Source organism: Notamacropus eugenii, chromosome 5, assembly GCF_028372415.1.
Source record: "Notamacropus eugenii isolate mMacEug1 chromosome 5, mMacEug1.pri_v2, whole genome shotgun sequence".
NCBI classification, from domain to species: Eukaryota; Metazoa; Chordata; class Mammalia; order Diprotodontia; family Macropodidae; genus Notamacropus; species Notamacropus eugenii.
In genome coordinates, this window is record NC_092876.1 from 8,659,015 (window position 1) to 8,678,816 (window position 19,802).

Below are 19,802 nucleotides of genomic sequence, written 5' to 3' on the forward strand. Positions count from 1 at the left end.
TTTCTTTGATAAAGGTCTTATTTTTTTAGCAATGTAGGCAACTACCCCAAATTTATGAGAATAAGAAGCATTTCTCAGTTGATAAAGGATCAAGGGATATGAATAGACATTTTTTCAGAGGAAAAAAAATCAAAGCTATCAATAGTCATATGAAAAAATGCTCTAAATAACTAGTAATTAGAGAAATGTCAATGAAAACTCAGAAGTACCACCTCATACCCAACACATGGACTGACATGACAGAAAAGGATGACAAATACTGGAGAGGATATGGAAAAATAGGGACACTAATACACTGTAGGTGTAGCTGTAAACTAGTCTAAGCATTCTGGAAAGCAATTTGGAACTAAGCTGTAAAAGCTATTAAATTAGCTTTTATTAACTATTAAACTTTGACCCAGCAAACTGCTACTAGATCTCTACCCAAAAAAGATCAAAGAAAAAGAGAAAGTACCCACATGTACAACAATATTTATAGCAGCTTTTTTTGTAGTGGCAAAGAATTGGAAACTGAGGAGAGGATGCCCATCATTTGGGGAAGAGTTGAATAAGTTATGGTTTAAGAATGTGATAGAATACTGTGGTTTCAGAAAAACTCAGGAAGACATGAATTTTGAGTTGAATGGGGAAAACAACCTATAGAAAACAATAATATTGTAATTGAATGACTTAGCAACTGATGAACACAATGACTTGGTACAGTTCCAAAAGCTTCATGATGAAAAGTGCTATCCATTTCCAGATAGAGAGCTGATGGACTTAATGTCAATTGAAGCACATATATATTTTTCTTTTTCTAATTTTTTCCCCTTCAAAACATGGCTAATGTGAAAATTACTTTTATATTACTTCATATTCAGCTTGGTTTTATATTTCTTACTTTCTCAACTGGAAGAATGAATCTGGGCTGAAAATAAAATTGAATGAAAAGCAAACAAACAAAAATGGAATTGGGTGCCACCTTCAAGCAAAAGGTGATGACAACTTGTCAGATCTGTTGTACAGAGCATTCTTTCACAGCAGTGGAGGAGACTAGCTGGCCTCTAGGACCTGTTGTAACTCTGAAACTTTATGATGCATGGTGAAGAGATTCAATCATTTATCTTCTCATGTCATCTTTGGGGTCATTGGGTCATTATAATCAAGTTCAATTGTGGCATCATCATTATTATTATTGGCTTTTGTTATCTTTGCCAAAACATAGGATTGAGGTAGAATATCAGAATTGTTTTGCTTTATTTCCTGTATTAATATTTTGGGGCAAGATTGTTATTAATCTCATGATGAATTTAATGATCAGCATTTACTTTTCTAACTGTTTATAAGTTATCTGTTTCTTAAGGTTATAGAACTTTGTTAAAGATTGGTACCATGGTTACCAGTCTCTAGTTTCCACGTTCAAACTTTTCCCCATTTTTGAAAATTGTGTTATTTTTCTTTTCTTTCTTTCAAAGCCAATGTTTTGGTTTGTTTTATTTAACTACTTTTTTCTTTTTAAAAAAAATTTATTTATTTTTAGTTTTCAACATTCATTTCCATAAGATTTTGAGTTCCAAATTTTCTCCTCCTCCTTCCCCATCTCTATATGTAGAGCCTATCCAGAATGTCACTCATTTTCCTTCTGAGTAGAAACAGAATCTAGAACTTACTCTGTGATAGTTTACTTTCTGCCAGCACAGAGAATAGTGGAGATTAACCCTTTTTTCTTTCTTTCAGAGTTCCTTAATCAAGAGATCATGTATGAAAGAATGGAGTCAACTCCAAAACAGGGCAGTTCTCAGCAAAAGTTGTCCAAAAAGAAACTTAAGACAAATGGTCCCTGGGATAACAAAGTAGGAGAAGCCTGGGAATGTGATATCAGGTTAGACCAACTGAAGTCTACCTGGGATAAACAATCCAGGCAACAGACAACTATACACAAAAGAACTGGTGCGAAGTTTAATTCTAATGAACCTTGTTTATTTGGAAGTTTAAATTTGAGGGCAAATCTTGTTCCACAACAGGAAATTTATAAAGTTCAAAGGCTTCAGAAATGTGACACATATGGAAAGAATTTCAAAAAGTGTCTAGATCCAAGTAAATATGATAGACTCTTTTCTAGGAAGAAGATATGCAGGAAGTCATTAAGTTACCCTTCAGATTGTAGTCAGCCTCATAGAAAACATACTAAAGAGAAACCATATGAATGTGGGAAAGTCTTGAATAATAGTAAATCTCATAAAAATTGCCAGAGAATTCATATTGGACAGAAAACCTACAAATGTTATGAATGTGGGAAGTCTTTTAGCTGTAGGAACTACATTACTATACACCAGAGAATTCATACTGGAGAGAAACCCTTTAAATGCAAAGAATGTGGTGAATCCTTTACCTGGTATAGACAACTTACTGAACACACAAGAGGCTTCATACTGGAGCAAAGAAACCCTTTCAATATAATCAGTGTGGTAAAACCTTCAGTCTAAGTTCTGACCTTACTCGACATGAGAAAATTGATACTGGAGAGAAACCCTTTGAATGCTATGCATGTGGCAAATCTTTTACCTGGCCTTCACAACTTACTGAACATAAGAGAATTCATACTGGAGCAAAGAAACCCTTTCAATGTAATCAGTGTGGTAAAACCTTCAGTCTAAGTTCTGACCTTACTCGACATGAGAAAATTCATACTGGAGAGAAACCCTTTGAATGCTATGCATGTGGCAAATCTTTTACCTGGCCTTCACAACTTACTGAACATAAGAGAATTCATACTGGAGCAAAAAACCCTTTGAATGTAATCAGTGTGGGAAAGCTTTCAATCGAAGTGCACACCTTGTTGTGCACCAGAGAACTCATACTGGAGAAAAACCCTTTGACTCTTATGCATGCGGGAAATCTTTCAGTCGTAGTGAAAACCTTACTCGACATGAGAGAATTCACACTGGAGAGAAGCCCTTTGAGTGCAAACAGTGTGGGAAAAACTTTAGTTGCAGAAGTTATGTTAAAATACATCAGAGAATTCACATTGCAGAGAAACCTTTTTAATTTAATGAATATGGGGGATCCTTTATCTGCCATACTTCATTTATTGAACAGGATAGAATTTCTTTTGCAGACAACCCATTTGATTGTAGTAAATGTGAGAAATCTTTTAGCTACAGAACACAGCTTACTGTAAGTAAAGATTTGCACTTTTTTTTTTTATAATTAAATTTATTTATTAAACTTTTAACATTCATTTTCACAAAATTTTGGGTTACAAATTTTCTCCCCTTTTATCCCCTCCCCCCCAAACACCAAGCATTCTAATTGCCCCTATGACCAATCTGCTCTCTCTTCTATCATCCCTCTCTGCCCTTGTCTCCGTCTTCTCTTTTGTCCTGTAGGGCCAGATAGCTTTCTATACCACTTTACCTGTATTTCTTATTTCCTAGTGGCAAGAACATTACAGTTGATCCTAACACTTTGAGTTCCAACTTCTTTACCTCCCTCCCTCTCCACCCCTTCCCTTTGGAAGGCAAGCAATTCAATATAGGCCAAATCTGTGTAGTTTTGCAAATGACTTCCATACTAGTTGTGTTGTATAGGACTAACTATATTTCCCTCCATCCTATCCTGTCCCCCATTACTTCTATTCTCTTTTGATCCTATCCCTCCCCATGAGTGTCGACTTCGAATTGCACTCTCCTCCCCATGCCCTCCCTTCTATCATCCCCCCCACCCTGCTTGTCCCCTTATCCCCCACTTTCCTGTATTGTGAGATAGGTTTTCCTACCAAAATGAGTGTGCATTTTATTCTTTCCTTTAGTGGAATGTGATGAGAGTAGACTTCATGTTTTTCTCTCACCTCCCCTCTTTATCCCTCTACTAATGAGTCTTTTGCTTGCCTCTTTTATGGGAGATAATTTGCCCCATTCAGTTTCTCCCTTTCTCCTCCCAATATATTTCTCTCTCACTGCTTGATTTCATTTTTTTTTTTAAGATATGATCCCATCCTCTTCAATTCACTCTGTGCACTCTGTCTCTATGTATGTGTGCGTGTGTGCATGTGTGTGTGTGTAATCCCACCCAGTACCCAGATACTGAAATGTTTCAAGAGTTACAAATATTGTCTTTCCATGTAGGAATGTAAACAGTTCAACTTTAGTAAGTCCCTTATGACTTTTCTTTGCTGTTCACCTTTTCATGCTTCTCTTCATTCTTGTGTTTGAAGTCAAATTTTCTTTTCAGCTCTGGTCTTTTCATCAAGAATGCTTGAAAATCCTCTATTTCATTGAAAGACCAATTTTTCCCCTGAAGTATTATACTCAGTTTTGCTGGGTAGGTGATTCTTGGTTTTAGTCCTAGTTCCTTTGACTTCTGGAATATCCTATTCCATGCCCTTCGATCCCTTAATGTAGAGGCTGCTAGATCTTGTGTTATCCTGATTGTATTTCCACAATACTTGAATTGTTTTTTTCTAGCTGCTTGCAATATTTTCTCCTTGACCTGGGAACTCTGGAATTTGGCCACAATGTTCCTAGGAGTTTCTCTTTTTGGATCTCTTTCAGGCGGTGTTCTGTGGATTCCTTGAACATTTATTTTGCCCTCTGGTTCTAGAATCTCAGGGCAGTTTTCCTTGATAATTTCATGGAAGATGATGTCTAGGCTCTTCTTTTGATCATGGCTTTCAGGTAGTCCCAAAATTTTTAAATTGTCTCTCCTGGATCTATTTTCCAGGTCAGTTGTTTTTCCAATGAGATATTTCACATTATCTTCCATTTTTCCATTCTTCTGGCTTTGTTCTGTGATTTCTTGGTTTTAAAAAAAGTCCTTAGCCTCCATCTGTGCCATTCTAATTTTGAAAGAACTATTTTCTTCAGTGAGCTTTTGAATCTCCTTTTCCATTTGGCTAATTCTGCTTTTGAAAGCATTCTTCTCCTCATTGGCTTTTTGAACCTCTTTTGCCAATTGAGTTAGGCTAGTTTTCAAGGTGTTATTTTCTTCAACATTTTTTTAGGTCTCCTTTAGCAAGGAGCTGATCTGCTTTTCATGCTTCTCCCTCATCCCTCTCATTTTCCTTCCCAGTCTTTCCTCCACCTCTCTAACTTGATTTTGAAAATTCCTCTTGAGCTCTTCCATGGCTCGAGCCCATTGGGTGGGCTGGGACACAGAAGCCTTGATTTCTGTGTCTTTGTCTGATGGTAAGCATTGTTCTTCCTCATCAGAAAGGAAGGGAGGAAATGCATGTTCTCCAAGAAAGTAGCCTTCTATAGTCTCATTTCTTTTCCCTTTTCTGGGCATTTTCCCAGCCAGTGACTTGACCTCTGAATATTCTCCTCACACCCACCTTGCCTCCTGATCCTCCCAGCCAGCGTTTGGGGTCTGAGATTCAAATGCTGCTTCTAGCCTTAGGGCTTTTGGCGGGGGCAGGGCTGCTATTCAGTGTGAGATTAAGTTCAGGTGGTCAGGGCAGGGCTGCCTCTCAGGCTCAGTTCCCTCAGGGGGTTTATGCACAGATCTTCCACAAAGGATTCAGGCTCCCGCCCGCTTGGGGAGCCCTGGTCTGCAGCTGCCTCTCAGCTTCTACCTCCCGGGGGAGCCTGAATTATGGGGGCACCCCACTCCCCTCTCGACCCGCCAAAGAGACTCTCTCACCGACCCCCGTCACCTGTCGGTGGAGGGACTTGTGCCGCCGCTGGAGATCCTGTCCCTGAAGCCTGCTCGGATCTGTTTCTCTCGGTGCTGTGGCCGCGGCCGCAGCAGGTCTGGACTGGGCGTCTGCAGCGCGACGGACCTTTTGTGAGAGGTTTCCAGGTCCCTCTGTGGGTGGAGGGACCCGCGTGGCCGCTGGAGATCCCGTCCCTGAAGCCCCCTCGGATCTTTTCCTCTTGGTGCCGCGGCCGGGCTGCACTCAGGTCCGAGTCCTGGCGCCCAGTCTGCAGCGCGAAGGCCCCCCCCCCCCTCCCCCCCCCCCCCCCCCCCCCCCCGAGAGGTTTGCAGGTCTCTCCGGAACAGAAATCTCCCTCGCTCCAATGTTCCGTGGCCTTTGGGTTACTTCCCTGTAGCCATTCTATGGGTTGTGGGTTCGGAGCTATGTGTATGTGCATCTTTCTACTTCGCCATCTTGGCTCCGCCCCCCAAGATTTGCACTTTTTATTGCACTATTTATTGCACTATTAAACTTTTGAATGTAATCAATATGGAAAGGTCGTCAGTTACTATTATTGCCTTGCTTGACTAGAGAGTATCCATATAAATTAGAATCTTGGCATTGTAAGTAATTCAGTATCATAAGATCATAGATTTAGGGCTGGAAGCGACCATAGAGGAGGGTCATGGACCCTTTTGGAAATCTAGTGAAGCCTATGAATCCTTTCTCAGAATACTGTTCTAGATATGTAAAATGAAATATATAAGATTACAAGGAAACTAATTATATTGAAATACAGTTATCAAAACATTTTTTCAAAAGTTCATGGACCCAGACCTATAGCCTCTGTTTTTCAGGCTAATCTAGTCCAACCCTCTTATTTTACAGATGATGAAATTGAGGCCCAGGGAACTGAAATGAGCTATTTGAAGTTACACATGAAAGAAGTGACATGAGATAGGATTTGAACTCAGCTTCTCTGACTCCCCTTCCAATGCTTTTTCTCCCAACTGTGCTGAGTCCATCTATTACAGTCTGCACCTGGCCAGTTAATTCCTCTACAGTATCACTGGTAAGTGGCCATCCTACCTTTGCACAAACGTTTTTATTGAAGAGAGAAGCAACCTATCATTTCATTTGTCAGTCCTTCTAGTTTTGGACATTTCTATTGGGAAATTTTTCTTTATTTCAAGCTTTAACACCTTTCTACAGAGTTCATTACTCCTATAGTGTTGTGCAGATAAACTGAAGCAAAATGATTTTGTTGACATGCAACAAACCTTGAGGTGGTTTTTTTACATTTCTAAATTTTTAAAACTATGCAGCACATCCTCCTTTCATCACAGTCATTTGTTTTACATGATTTGGCTTTGTAGTTACAAGATTTTGACACATTCTGTAGTTCATTATGAAACCATTCTTTTTCACATTGGATGTCAACCACACCTGTAATGAATAGTTTATTTTTCCAAGTCTAGTTTTATTGTAGTCCATAGTTTTCAATTGGGTTTAAGGCATATGAGTTCCCAGATCATTTGAAGCAGATTTATCTCCATCTTGGAGAAATTTATTAATCTTATGATATTTGACATGTTGCAAGTTGGGTTTGCAGTATTCTCCATTTGGGAATGTTATAATTCTGGAACTGTTCTGCTTCTCAGTGTATCAATATATTTATTAGAGGTCATCAATCCCTCAGCAAGGTTAAGGCGACCAGGTGCTTAAGAAATCACTTAGATGCTGACACCTCACAGGTTTACCTGGACTTCTTCAGAAAATAATTTTGGCAAGTGGTGGTATATCCGTGTAACAGAATACTATTGTTCTATAAGAAATGATGAGCAGACAGATTTCAGAAAAACCTGAAAAGACTTAGAATCGACATTGAGTGAAGTTAACAGAACCAAGAGAACATTTTACACAGTAACAGAAACTTTGTGCAATGATCAACTATGATAGACTTAGCTCTTCTCAGCAATACAATGATCCAAGACAGTTCTGAGGAACTCATGATGGAAAATGCTGTCCACATCCAAAGAAAGAACTATGGGGTCTGAATGCAGATCAAAGCATACCATTTTTTTTCTTTTTTCTCTCGTGGTTTTTTCCTTGTCATTCTGATTCTTCTTTCACAACATGACTAATGTGGAAATATGTTTAGCATAATTGTACATATATAACCTATATCAGATAGCTTATTGTCTTGGGGAAGAGAGAGGGAAAGAGGCAGAAAAATTTGGAACTCAAAATCTTACAAAAATGAATGTTGAATACTATCTTTACATGTAATTGGGAGGAAAAATACTGTTAAGTGTAAAAGAAAAAATGGTTTTAGTATAGCCATGAATAAAAAAAATAATTTTTTTCAGTAAAAATGATAGTTTTTCCTATATTCATTATTTAGGTTTTTATATTATCTTGCCAAAAACAAAAAAAAATTTCTTTAGAGCACCAATTAGCAGCTGGATTATTTTTCAAGTGATCTTTGTGCTGTTCTGACTTCAAGAAGTTGATGGCATCCTGTAGGGGAATCGGCAACTCTTTCAATTACCAGGCCCCTTTTTGCTTATTTGCTTATTTTTTGAGGATTAATTAAGTTGCTTTATAGTAATACTTTGGCGGTTCTTGGCACTAATTTTCATTTTCTTTTTTTCTTTTTTGCATACTAAGATGATTATTGCTTAAGAACAGTACATAGTAATTTTGCTCATGGTTTCTAGTAGCAAATCTAAAATAATTAGCATTTTACCTCTTAATTCAGTTACATAAATTGGCAGGTGATTACCATTTTTTAAAACAATAATTTATAAACATTTTTTAAAAAATCTGTTGTCAGCTCCTCTGTAAGGTTTACCTTTTTTCTGGGATCTTTGTATAAAGTAAAATGGTTGTTTTCTTGATCCTAGCAAAATGTGTTTCATGGTATTATAGGTTTAGGAAGCTATCATTAAAACATGGTCTTAACCCAACTCTACAATTTAAGATAAAATATAAGAATTTTCTTTGTCTTTACTCATTCAGATCAGGAACCCTGTCAGAGTCCTTGTAGGCCTTCCTGTCATTCCTTTCTTCAGATACAGAACCTCATCTTTATTTGTCATCACTCCTACTGTATCCAAATGAGCCCATTTAGAATGGGTTACAGATTCCTTAAGAAATGCCACAGCCCCCTGCAGATCTGTACTTCCCAATACTGTTATCAGCTAGTTGACTCTGTCTTGTATAGTATTCAAAGAGAGGCATTCTCCCCCTGCAGTCCTGTTTCAATGCTTACCTCAAAGATTTGTGTCCACAACCAGGACGAATTGGTGAAAACTCCGGTAGAGTCTGACCCCAAAGCTATGTGCCTGACTGCTGTTAATGCTGCAGCATTCATTGTGATCTTTGGGTTAAATGTGTGGGCACAACAGTGCATCAGCTACCATGAGCCTCCCCTCTGAATCTGTATTATTGGTGTCTGTCATTTTCGCCATTCTTCACCTCACAGCATCTCTGTTTGACTTCCCAGTGGGCGTATTCTCACAAAGTGGAGCCAAACAAATAAGATTAAGTGGTGAGTTTAGAGTCGCTGCTATGTTGATGGTTGCACATATACTTGTTGCTCCTCTGGTGTGATTTTCATTTTCAACTAAACTTTCCACTTCAGTGAAATTGTTTATTTCATTTTGATCTTAAATGGTCTTTGAGACACTTAACTTCTCCATAGAAAAACGACTGCAATATCTCTTAACAGTAACTTACTTATGTTCTTTAAGAACTATAACCACTCTATGTTCCTTTGGAGAAATAGCTGTTCTCAAAATCCACAGACTTGACACACCAAAAAGCAGTGAAATGTGTTTGTAATGCATGAAAACCATCACTCAGTTGGCAGAGAACTAATCCGAGATAGGGAATTTAGCTCAATCTGGTTTTAGCTGGTCAAGGTCAGATGTTCTGAGTCAGCCACTGTACTTCTCGGTGCTTGAGTCATATTGGAGGAGGTGGTAGCAACTAGAGAAACGTCATTCTATTTCCACATGAAAGCTCTTCACTTACCTGAAAGCTGCTAGCAAGTCTCCTTTAAGCCTTTTAGAAAAAAAAGGCTTAATTTAGAAGAAAAGACTTATTCAACCTCACCTTCCTTACCTGTTCCTGGACATACTCTGAGGAATCAAGTTATTCTTAAATCATGATACTGGGAACTGAATACAATATTTTAGATGTGGTCTTTGCAGAGCAAAGCACTACTGTCACCTCTCATTCTCTATGTATCACTTTTCACTGCCTTATAAAATAGCACAATTTCTGGCTTCACTGTCCTTCCTCTGGCCCCTTCTCCCCTCTCTTTCCTTTTCCCTCTCCTTCCTTTCCCCTCTATCTTTATGTGATACTCAAGGATACTCTGAGAAATTCTTTTGCATGTATCCTTTTTTAGCTCCATGAAAGCTAAGGATTCCCTTTATTTACCTTTGGCCATCTTGCTTGTTTCTTCCTATAGCACCATTAGTTCTTCCATTTACTGCTCTTTTTTAAAAAAAAAATCATTTTTAGTTTTCAACATTCACTTCCATAAGATTTTGAGTTCCAAATTTTCTCCCCATCTCGCCCCTCTCACCACCCCAAGAAGACATATAATATGTCAAGATGAATCAGAATCAATGGGAGAAACTATGAGAAAGATGAAAAAAAAGCAAACAATATACTTCAATCTGCATTCAGACTTCATAGTTCTTTTTCTGAATGTGTACAGCATTTTCCATCATGAGTCTTTTGGAGTTGTCTGAGATCCTTGCATTGTTAAGAAGAGATAAGTCTATCAAAGTTAGTCGTCACATATTGTGGTTGTTACTGTGTACAGTGTTCCCTTGGTTCTGCCCACCTCACTCAACATCAGTTCATACAAATCATTCCCGGTTTTTCTGAAATCTGCCTACTCATCATTTCTTTCTTGGAGATCTTTAAGGAGCATTTGGAAGACCACTCACAGGGTTGTGTTAGAATGGATTCCTTTATGGGTTGGCCTGAATAGATGACTGCTAAGGTCCCTCCCAACTCTCAGATTCTGTGGTTTAAATCTTGTCTTAATATCCTTCTGATTTTGGGCAGGTTGCTTGAGCTCTCAGGGCCTCAGATTCAACAGAGCTGAATTGATTGGACTCTGAACTTCTAACTTCTACATCTTTGACTCTATGAGCCTTTCAGCTTTTTGCCTTTTGTTTCATAGTTAATGTGTGCCATCTAGAAATTCTTCCAAGTCATTGATAAAAAAAAATGTTGAGTAGCACAAGCCTAAGGACATACCCTCTGTGAACATTGGTGATCTAATCATGAGCAATGTGAATCCACCTTGAAAAGTTTTTAGTTAACTTAGTGGTGATACTAAATTACTTGATGAAAAATGAAAGGGAGTCTTTATTCAGCCCCCAAAGAAGCAACCCCTCAGCAATGGCTTTTAAAGATGCAAGAGTCTGTCTCTCTGATGGTGCTCCCAGAAGGGGCAGGAAACACCGACTGGATGAGAGCATGGAGCAGTTGTCAGTACCAACACAGATCCTGGGACATATTGAACATAAGATACGCCCTCGAGGACTCGCATGGCGGCCTGTGCGGGATCCGGGCTTCACAGCCCGCAGCTGGGCTGCGGGTCTGATCCTTGATTCCTCCCCTCCCAGGTCCGGTCCCCGCGGAGTTCCTGTTGCCCCAGTTGTCCTAAATACCCTTGCCCTCCTAAATGCCCTCCTTGCTCCCCCCTCCCCCTGCCATCTTCTCCCACCTGGGCCTTTAGCCCACCCTCCGTTCAGCCGGCAAAGGAGTCTTTCTACATTGTGGCTTCTTTCCTCTAGTTTCAGATATAAAGTCCTTCATGACCTTCCCCTCCCCCAAGCATCCCGGGTTCTTACACTTTCTAGTACACCAAATACCCTTCCTCCTCTCTACTCCGTAGCTTCCCCTGCCACAATCCCACATTTTACAGGAAAACTGCCCCGATCTCTCTTAAACCTGGGGCCTTCCTCTAACTGATGACTTCCTGTCCTCCTACGGAGAGGTTGTGTCCCCCGTTAGACCGAGCTCCTCCAGGGCACATAGTAGGTGCTTAATGTGTATGGACCAGCTACCCTCATCAGAGGCTTCCCTTTCTCTCCCTCCTTTTCCTCTCCCCATAGGCTCTCCTTGTGCTTCCTCTCTTACTTCCCCAGTTCCTCCTTAGGTATCCCCTTCATTTTCTTCTCGTTTTTCTTTGTACCTCTCCTTGTCCAGGCTCCCCTCCTGCCCCACCTTCCCATACTGTGGAGTCCACACTGCAGACCCTATCTAAATCTCCCAGGGATTCTGGAAAGTGCTCAAGGTATGCCAGGCTCCAGTCTTCCAGGTGGAGAGAGACAGTTCTCTTGATGACCTAGAGGGCTACACGTGGCCTCAAGGGCACAGGTTTCCCATCCCTGTTCTAGCCTCAATTTCCTTCATGGGGATGGGAGAATTTCTAATTTTGTCTGGGATCAAGGAAATGCAGGCTCCTTTCATGTCTTCTCTCTCCCAGCTCTGCCTTGAGGAGTCTGCACTTACCCAAAACAGAATGCCTTCTGTGATCCCAACATCTAGGTGTCAGATGGGATGAATTTTTTCTTTTTTTTAACTTAATAGTCTTTTTTTTCCAGTTACGTGTAAAGATAGTTTTCAATATTCATCTTTGTAAGATTTTGAGTTCCAAATTTTCCTCCCTTCCCTCCCCCTCCCCAAGACAGCAGGCAACCTGATATAGGTATATATGTATAATCATGTTAAACATATTTCCACGTTAGTCATATTGTGAAAGAAGAATCAGAACAAAAGGGAAAAACCACAAGAAAGAAAAAGAATTTAAAAAGTGATAATAGTCTACTTCGATCTGCATTCAGACTCCTCTGAATGTGGTCAGCATGTTCTATCACAGGTCCCTTGGGATTGTCTTGGATCGTTACATTGCTGAAAAGAGGTAAGTCTGTCACAGTTGATCATCGAACACTGTTGCTGTTACTGTGTACCATGTTCTCCTGGTTCTGCTCACTTCATTCAGCATCAGTTCATCTAAGTCCAGGTTCTGCTGAAATTTGCCAGCTCATCATTTCTTACAGAACAGTAGTATTCCATTCCATTCATATACCACAACTTTTTCAGCCATTCCCCAGTTGATGGGCATCCCCTCCGTTCCCAGTTCTTTGCCATCACAAAAAGAGCTGCCATAAATATTTTTATACATATAGGTCCTTTCCCCTATTTTAAGATCTCTTTGGGATACAGACCTCGAAGTAGTATTGCTGGATGAGAGGCTAGGCACAGTTTTATAGCCCTTTCGGCGTAGTTTCAAATTGCTCTCCAGAATGGTTGGATTTTCTTTGTTGAAATTATAGCAGTGTGCACAGTTCCCTCTGCCCCCTCCCCATGCCCGAGACTGGGACCCTAAGGAACGTTGCATGTTCTTTTCCTCGGGCCCTTGTCCATCTGTTTGCTCAAAGTTCATGTTCCTCAACTATATACTCAGTACTGAAGAACTCAAAGGAAAAGGATCCATATGTACACAAATAGGTATAGCAGCTTTTTTTGTGGTGGCCAAGAATTGGAAATCGAGGAAATGCACCTTAATTGGGGAATAGCTAAACAAGGTGTGGTAAATGAATGTGATGGAATACTATTGTGCTGTAAACAGTTATGAAGGAGATAGTTTTGGAAAAACTTGGAAAGATTTATGTGAACTGATTCAAGGTAAAGTGAATAGAACGAGAATGTCTGCACAATAATGGCAGTATTCTAAAGATATTAATAATAATATCAAGCTGTGAAAGATTTAGTAACTGATCAATATAGTGATCCAGCACAACTCTCAAGGACTCGTGATATTCAATGATATTCACCTCCAGATAGAGAACTGATGAACTCAGAGTACAGATTGAAGCATGCTTTTCCTTTCTTTTTCTTTTTTTTTTCTGGAACATACATAATGCAGAAACATATTTTGCATAACTTCATATGTGTAATGGGTATCATATTTCTTGCCTTCTTAATGGATGAGAGATGAAGGATGAAGAAAACTGGGAACTTAAAAATAACATTTAAAATTTTTTAAAACTCCTGCATACTCAGTACTGAAAAAGCTTTTGTGAATAGTTAACAAGACTCATAATTGACAGTCTTGCCTGTCACAGAGATTTGTCTCCTTAAGCTGGCAAGACCAGCTATTTAATATATCTTATTCATGCATTTTCTAGCATTTTTTAAGTACCTAGGTGATTAGGTGCAGACTATGAATACTAAGTATTTTAGAGATTAGGAGAAAGAAGACGTTGATCTGGGGTTAGGAAATTAAGGAAGACTTCTTAAAGGAGGTACCTTTCCAGTTAGTCCTTAAAATGGGTAGGATTTGGTTAGCTGGGGAGAGAGAATTAACATGTTATTTGTGGAAACCAGTAGAGTCTGAACTACCTGTGGTAGGCAGATCATGATAGGGTGATAGGAAAAAGAGTGAATGCTTTCCAGTAGTGAGTCTTGAGCAACGCTAAAATCACTTCCACTTTTATAACAAGCAGAACTTTTTGTTATTCTGAACTTGGTAGAGATCAATAAACATGAACATTTCCATATTCAAAGAACCAAAGAAGAAGATTACATACAAAACCCTAAATTTCCATGACCTATAGCTTATATTTTAAAAATTATGTCACACATTCAGTACATTAGTTTTAAAGCTTCTGTCAACAGAATTTTAAATTCATTTTGGACTGGACCAGTCTGTAATCTGAGAATGACTGGAGCCAGAATAGAACAGGCCAGAGACAGGTGCGTCAGGAATCAAGTAGTGGTTTAATTAGTTTCAGAGTGAGAAAACACATGCAAGTAGAAGCCCCTGCCTCCTCCTGAGAAGCAGGGGTTTTGCATTTTGGGGTACTGGCAATGCTTTATATACATACAGTCATTCTAAGGTCATCCTTCCCCAGTTTTCTGTTTCCCTCCTAATCTTGGTTGCATTGGCTTTGTTTGTGCAAAAACTTTTCAATTCAAAATAATCAAAATTATCCATTTTGCATTTCATAATGTTCTCTATCTCTTGTTTGCTCATAAATTTCTTCATTCTCCATAAATCTGACAAATAAACTATTCATTGGTCCCCTAATTTGTTTATAGTATCAGCCTTTGTATTCATATCATGTACCCATTTGGACTTTATTCTGGTATATGGTTTCAGGCATTGGTCTGTGCCCAGTTTCTGCCACACTATTTTCCAGTTTTCCCAGCAGTCTTTGTCAGACACTGAGTTCTTGTCCCAGAAGCTGGGGTCCTGGGGTTTATCAAACAGTAGGCTGCTATAATCATTGACTACTATGTCTTGTGTACCTAATCTATTCCACTGATCCACCACTCTGTTTCTTAGCCAGTACCAAAAAGTGTTGATGATTGCTGCTTTATAATATAATTCCCTAGCATTTCTTTTCATTAATTCTCTTGATATTCTGGACCTTTTGTTCTTCAGATGAATTTTGATATTATTTTTTCTAGCACCTAGAAAATAAAATTTTGGTAGTTTGATTGATATGGCACCAAGTAAGTAAATTAATTTGGGTAAAATTGTCTATTATATTAGCTCAGCCTATCCACGAGCAACTGATGTTTTTCCAGTTATTTGGATCTGACTTTATTGGTGTGAAAAGTGTTTGCAATTGTATTCATATAGTCCCTGGGTTTGTTTTGGCAGGTAGACTCCCAAATATTTGATAGTGTCTACCATAACTTTAAATGGAATTTCTCTTTCTGTCTTTTGCTGTTGGGCTTTGTTAGTAATATATAGAAGTGCAGATGATTTATGTGGGTTTATTTTGTATCCTCCAACTTTACCAAAATTGTTTATTATTTCAAGTAGTTTTTTACTTGATTCTCTAGGATTCTCTAAGAATATCATCATATCATCTTCAAAGAGTGATAACTTAGTTTCTTCTTTGCCTGTTCTAATTCCTTCAGTTTCTTTTTCTTATTGCTAAAGCTAACATTTCTAGTACCGTATTGAATAACAGTGGTGATAATGGATATCCTTGTTTTACCCCTGATCTTACTGGAAATGCAACTAGCTTATCCCCATTACATATAATGCTTGCTAATGGCTTTAGGTAGATATTATTTATTATTTTGAGGAGGGCTCCACTTATTCCTGTACTGTCCAGTGTTTTCAATAGGAATGGGTGTTGTATTTTGTCAAAAGCTTTTTCTGTGTCTATTGAGATAATAATGTGATTTCTGTTAGTTTTGTTGTTGATATGATCAATAATGCTGATAGTTTCCCTAATTTTGAACCAGCCCTGAATTCCTGGTATAAATCCTACCTGATTAAAATGTTTTATTCTGTTGATAAGTTGCTGTAATCTTTTTTTTTTTTTGCTAATGTCTTATTTAAAATTTCTGCATCTATATTCATTAGGGAAATTGGTCTATAATTTTCTTTCTCTGTTTTGGTTCTTCCCAGTTCATAAAAAGAATTTGGTAGGACTCCTTCTTTGCCAGTTTTCCTAAATAGTCTGTATAGTATTGGAATTAACTATTCTTTAAATGTTTGATAGAATTCACTTGTAAATTCATCTGACCCTGGAGATTTTTTCCTAGTGAGTTCATTGATGACTTGTTCAATTTCTTTTTCTGAGATGGGGTTATTTAAGTATTTTGCTTCCTCTTCTATTAATCTGTGCAGTTTATATTTTTGTAAATACTCATCCGTTTCACTAACATAGTCAAATTTATGGGCATACAGTTTGGCAAAGTTATTTCTAATTATCCTTTTAATTTCCTCTTCTTTGGAGGTGAGTTTTTTTGATATTGGTTTTTTGGTTTTCTTCTTTCTTTTTTAATTGACCAAAAGTTTATCAATTTTATTAGATTTTTCATAAAACCAGTTCTTAGTTTTATTTATTAGTTCAATAGTTTTCTTAATTTAAGTTTTATTAATCTCACCTTTGGTTTTCAGTATTTCTAATTTGGTATTTAGTTGAGGATTTTCAATTTGTTCTTTTTTAGCTTTTTCAGTTGCACGCCCAAATCATTGATCTCCTCTTTCTCTATTTTATTCATGTAAGCATTTGGAAATATAAAGCTTCTCCTAAGAAGTGCCTTTGTTACATCCTGTAAGTTTTGGTAGCTTGTCTCATTGTTGTCATTCTCTTGAATGAAACTATTGATTGTTTCTATGATTTGATGTTTTATCCACTCATTCGTTAGGATTAGATTATTTAGTTTCCAATTAATTTTTGGCCTATTTTTCCATGGCCCTTTATTACATATAATTTTTATTGCATCATGATCTGAAAAGGATGCATTGACTATATCAATAGACTATATTCTATCAGTGCCTTTCTGTACTGGATTGTGAGGTTTTTATGCCGTAGTACATCGTCAGTTTTTGTGTGTGTACCATGTACTACTGAGGAAAAGGTATATTCTTTTCCATCCCCATTCAGTTTTCTCCAGAGGTTTATCATATCCATTATCATTTCCAGAATTCTGTTCACCTCCATAACTTCTTTCTTGTTTTATTTTGAGGTTAGGTATATCAAGTTCAGAGAGGGGGAGGCTGAGGTTCCCCAGTAGTATAGTTTTGCTGTCTGTTTCTTCCTGTAACTCCCTTAACTTCTTCTCTAAGAATCTGGATGCTATACTATTTAGTGCATATATGTTTAGTAATGATGTCATTTCATTTTTGATGGTGCCTTTTAGCAGAATACAGAATTTCCTTCCTTGTCTCTTTTGATTAGATCTATTTTTGTTTTTTGTTTGTCTGAGATTAAGATTGCTACCCCTGCTTTTTTTACATCAGTTGAAGTATAATATATTCTACTCTAGCCTTTTACCTTTACCCTGTGTGTATTCCCTGGGTTTCAGATGTGTTTCTTGTAAACAGGGTATTGTCGGGTTATGTTTTTAAATCCATTCTGCTATCTGCCTCCATTTTTATGGGAGAGTTCATTCTATTCACATTCAAAGTTATGATTGCTATCTGTGTCTTTTGTGTCATCCTATTTTCACACCCTGGTTCCCCCATTTATGCTTTTATTCTCCCTTCTCCCCCTCCTCAAGAGTTTTACTTTTGACCACCACCTCCCTCAGTTTTCCCTCCCTTCTGTCAGCTTCCCTCTCTTTTCCCTTAGTACTTCTTCCCTTCCTTCTAACCACCTCTTCCCTTTTCTTTCCCCTTTCCCCTCCTACTGCCTGTAGGGGAAGTTAGATTTCTATACTTAACTGAGTATGTTGTTCCTTTCTTGAACCAAATCTGATGAGAGTAAAGGTTAAGCAATGCTCATCTCTTTCCCTTCTTTCCCTCTACTATAATATGATTTTGTGCCTCTTCATGTGATGTAATTTACCCTTTTCTGCCTTTTCCTTTCCTCTTCTCCCATTACAATCCCTTCACACCCTTTAATTGAATTTTTTATCTGCATATCAGTTAATTTATATCCACTCCCTGTATCTATGTATAGCCCTTTTAAATGTAATAATAAATATACAATTCTCAAGACTAACAAGTATCATCCTCCCATATAGGGATGTAAACAGTTTGCCCATATTGAATAACAATTTTCCCCCCGTTTACCTTTTTATGCCTCTCCTGAGTTTTGCATTTCAAGATCAAATTTTCTATTGCATTCTGGCCTTTTCATCAGGAAGGTCTGAAAATCCCTTATTTCACTGAATGCCTATGTCCCTGCCTGAAAGATTATGCTCAGTTTTGCTGGATAATTGATCCTTGGTTATAGTCCAAGCTCCTTAACCTTATGAAATATCATATTCCAATCCCCTCTTATTGTGATCCTGACTGTAGTTCCTCAATATTTGAATTGTTTCTTTCTGGCTACTTGGAGTATTTTCTCTTTGACATGATAGTTGTGGAATTTGGCAACAATATTTGGCATTTTCAGTTTTGAATCCCTTGAGGTGATTGGTGGATTCTTTCAATGACTATTTTGCCCTCTGGATCTAGTACTTCAGGGCAGTTTTCCTTAATGATTTCTTGGAAGATATCATCCAGGCTCTTTTTTTCATCATGGCTTTGTGGTAGCCCAATAATTCTTAGATTTTCTCTCCTGGATCTATTTTTCTAGGTCACTTGCTTTTCCAATGAGATATTTTACATTTTCTTTTATTATTTCATTCATTAGATTTTGTTTGACTGATTCTTGATGCCTCATAAAGTTATTAACTTCTACTTGCCCAATTCTAATTCTTAACAAATTGTTTTCTTCAGTTTGCTTTTTTCTTCCTTTTTCATTTGTCCATTTTTTCCAGTTAAGTTTTGTACCTCCTTATCCCTTTGGCCAATTTTACTTTTTAAGGAGCTGTTCTCTTCAGTCAATTCTTTTTTTTTTATTTTGTCAATTATATTTTTAAAATCATCAAACAATTTTCTACCTCTCTAATTTGACTTTTAAAATCCTTCTTTAACTCTCCCAATAATACTCTTTGGACTTGAGATTAATTCATATTCCCTTTTAAGATTTCAGATGTGAGTACAGTGTCAATGCTGTCTTCTTTTGCATTGGTATTTTGGTCTCCTCTGTCCCCTAATAAGATTCTATGGTCTTTGCTTTTCTGATTTGCTTCTTTCTCATGATCATTGCCTTTTTCCTGGCTTTTAAAGTGAATCTCTGCTTCTGTGGCATAGGAGACTCTGTCACACGTTTCTTGTGCTGGGAATTTGGGGCCTGGTTTCTGGCTTTGTGTGTTGTAGCCTTTGGTTCTTTCAGCTAGCAGCTATATAATTCTGCAGCTTACTTAGTGCTGAGATGGCTGATGTGTGCCAAGACTGAGGCCAGGTGAAGTCTTTCTGAATTTCCCTGAGATTACACTGAAGTTCCTGACATGAGCTGTGAGGGAGGGGTGGTCTGGCTGTGGGAGGTCTCTTCCTCCCCTTGGTCAACACTAGATCACAGGCAGGCTCAGTGGCTGGTGAACTCTGTCTGCCCAATTCCACTGGCTATGCTATCGCACACCTGGGGTCCTGGTGTTGGTGCTTACCGTCTCCACCCTCCTGGGACTCAGGCTCTTTTGGTCCACTTAGCTGGTTCTTGCTGGGATGCTTCTGGTCCTGCAGTGGTTTCCTTCAGCCACAGCAAGAGGGACCCTTCCCACTGTTCTCCCAGGCCCCTGAGCTGAAAGACTGTTTACCCCTTCTGCTGGCTCCACTATTCCAAGATTTTTC

The 19,802-nt window shown here is 38.4% G+C and overlaps 1 protein-coding gene across 1 annotated transcript in view; it reads left to right on the plus strand.

The window, feature by feature from the left end:
- The window catches only part of LOC140503268 (uncharacterized), a 78,012-nt gene that overhangs the window by 9,156 nt on the left and 49,054 nt on the right, over positions 1–19,802 (plus strand). Inside the window, exon 3 of the mRNA XM_072607083.1 lies at positions 6,503–6,686. The gene's annotated coding sequence lies outside the window, so the exon portion shown is untranslated. The remainder of the gene's footprint in view (positions 1–6,502; positions 6,687–19,802) is intronic.